General features: G+C 34.7%; 1 pseudogene across 1 annotated transcript; it reads left to right on the top strand.

Annotated features, from left to right (window-relative positions):
* The first annotated feature begins 31 nt into the window (after positions 1-31).
* On the top strand, positions 32-3,025 carry LOC143612886 (uncharacterized; annotated as a pseudogene). Its single transcript, XR_013150017.1, has 4 exons — positions 32-221; positions 1,521-1,619; positions 1,705-1,857; positions 2,513-3,025. The product of XR_013150017.1 is annotated as an uncharacterized LOC143612886 (transcript).
* Positions 3,026-3,238: the final 213 nt, after the last annotated feature.

The raw sequence follows: 3,238 nt of genomic DNA on the forward strand, positions 1-3,238 counted from the left end.
CTGTATCTTTGGTAAGGAACAGCAATTTTTTGTATTTTAGGTGTTTGAACATGTATGATCCTCTTGGAAATCCACTTGGGGGGGCAAGACCACCATCAAATACGCCACAAACTCCTTTTGGGAATCCGTTTTATGGAGCCAGCTCAGGACTAATAAGAGGTGGACTTGGTGCATATGGAGAAAAGATATTAGGTTCAAGCTCTGAGTACGTGCAAAGTAATGTAAGCGACACTGCAGTTAACTGTTTATTTTTTTTTAATCTCTGATGTTAATAAATTCATGTGAAGTTTAAGGACAGTGTGGTCTCCAAAGCTATAGGAAGAATATATTTTGAACATTAGCACCGAGTGTTATATATTATACAGTTTCAGTGAGGGTGTTATAAGATTAGAGATAATACTAAATGGAAACTTCAATTAAAATTGATGAGCGAGGGAATAAACAAGACCACATTAGGCTGTTCCTCATTTAATCCGATTCACGGATCTGTAACTTATTAACATTGCTTGTACAAAATTCAATGCAATCAGGCTGATGTTTGTCTGCTCTGTTCACATCCTCATTTGGATTTAAGAACACTTTTGGTAGCTCATTACACAAAAATATATCTTTTGGGAGTTTGTATTACCACTGTTTATTTGTGCTGCGTCCATTGTGTTCATTTTGGAGATTGTTGTGATATTAAATTTGTTTTCATGTCTTAGCATAATTGTTCCACCTTTTGCCTAAAATAAACAGAGACTGAAGCTGCGAGACCCGTTAACCTTGTTTTCCATATAAATAAAATTATACCCTGTACATCTAACTCATTTGGAGAGCGCAGGCTACCAACCATATGAACTGATGTGATGCTTGGGGTGTTTTTTTTTTTTTTTGGGGGGGGGGGGGGGCTTGCTGCTTCATCTGTCCTAATTTATATGTGGCTTTTCGCGTCTTTTGTGTAAGCTTAATCAAGGATTTTGGAGTTTCAATGATGTAAGTTGGACTCTATTAGAAAGTAAATCTGTATTTTAAGTTATTTGATAGAAATATTCTCATAAGTCATAATCAGTTAATTAAGTGTCTCGAAATGCTTGTTTTAGATCTTTCACACATGGTAATTCGGTATCTTCTAATAAAATCTATCAACTATAACATCTTTGGATGTTTAATGCATGATTATCAAAGTGTACCATTAGTTTATGTTCGATTCAAGTTCAAGTAGTGAATGCTAATCAACGGATCAAGTAATATTGCTCAAATCTATGCTTGACAATGGACACCCTGTATCTTATAGTTCGGTGTTGGTTTCTTTGACTAGCGTATATAATTCATTGATCACATACTTAGTAGTAGCTTCATGAACAAAAGGTTTTTGCTATTTTTTGGTGTAACTGTATACAGCAATCTCACATTGTGATATGATATTTGGATATGTACGGTTTTTTTGGTGCAAGTGTATACAGCAATCTCTCATTGTGATATGATATTTGGATATTTACGGTTTGATGTTTAGTTCTTCACTGTTTTTTTCATAACAGATTAGTCGATACTTTTCCGATCCACAATATTATTTTCAAGTCAATGACCATTACGTGAGAAACAAACTGAAAGTCGTTCTATTCCCTTTCCTTCATAGGGTAAGTTTCATTGTTTCAGTTTATAATCAGTCTACTTGCCTTCATTACATTATTTTTCTTATATATTCTATTTTATTATCAACAGGGCCATTGGACAAGAATTACCGAGCCCGTAGGGGGCAGGACTATCATACAAACCCCCAATTTATGATATCAATGCTCCTGATTTGTATATCCCGTTGATGGCTTTTGGCACATACGTTGTTCTTGCTGGTTTTTCATTGGGACTTCAAGGAAAGTAAGTATTATCTTTACCATAATAATGATATTAGTTTTATGGTTAATTTCATTATTTCATATATATCTTTACAAACTTGAAAATTTTCATATATACTGGACCAAAACCAAAATATCATATATTCATATATACTCAACTTTAATGAATTTTTACTTAATGACCATTCTACCCCATTTCCATTATATTTTTATAAACCCTATTTTTTAATTTGGATTTTGATCGACATTGATGATAAGCAAGCGAAGCAAACCGACCCCTCTCCTCTTTTGTTCTCTTGATGACAGGCAGTTGAACAATCGAATCTCTATGTTCAAATGCGATAGTTGAACTCTAACCGAACCAGGTTTTATCGCATGATAGTCGAATGATAAGCAATTTAATATTTGAGAAATCTATTGTTTGTTTAAAAAGTATATTAAGCTAGAAATGGGTAAATAAAAAAAACTGAAAGTTAAAGATTAGTCATGAAATTTTAAGTTATTGAAAAATTAGGGTACAACGGTCATTTTTTATTATTATTTTCTAATGAATTGGGTAGATTTGATATTTGAACTACTTTGTAGGGACATATATGATATTTTTAGTTTTACATGGGTTTGCAGGGGTATATAAGAAATCGCCCCTTTTCTGGATTAATGTTGATATTGATTTGCAGGTTTACCCCAGAAGCACTGAACTGGCTCTTCATGAAGGGAATAGTCGGTTGGTTCTTACAGGTCTCACTTCTGAAAATGTCACTATTTTCATTAGGTGGTGCAGAGGCACCGCTGCTAGACATTGTAGCTTACGCTGGGTACGCATTCACTGGATTATGCCTCGCGGTTCTTGGTAGAATCATCGTGTCATACTCTTACTACTTCTTGATGCCTTGGACTTGTCTGTGCATGGGAATCTTTTTGGTGAAAACTATGAAACGGGTCCTGTTTTCAGAGGTTAGAAGCTTCGATTCCAGCAGACACCATTACTTGCTGCTGTTTATCGCTTTAGCACAGTTTCCTCTCTTCATTTGGCTTGGGAATATCACCGTTAATTGGCTGTTTTAGAAAGTGTAGTAAAACTGTCTTTTTTGTTTTGTTTTCTTCAACTCATGGTGAATCTATTCTATTTATACCTCTTCTAGTGGACTCTGTAAAAGAAGGTTCTTTCAAGAGTTGCATATTTGTGTTTTGGACATGCTACTGCTTATTAGCTTTATGAGTTATGAGAGTGTTGTTATACATTTGGATATAAATGATAATGGTATTGACACTGCCACACTGGTATTAATATTTGGACAAATTTGGCAGGGAGTGTTTGGATGGTTTATTATATAGGTGTCATTTGTTTTTTCAGAAATAAAATGTCTGCGGACCACGTTTGCATGCAGAGGAGGTGGACCAAA

This window comes from Bidens hawaiensis, unplaced genomic scaffold (genome assembly GCF_021521415.1).
Source record: "Bidens hawaiensis isolate Kalapana, Puna unplaced genomic scaffold, B.hawaiensis_p1.1 tig00035945_1, whole genome shotgun sequence".
Lineage (NCBI taxonomy): Eukaryota > Viridiplantae > Streptophyta > Magnoliopsida > Asterales > Asteraceae > Bidens > Bidens hawaiensis.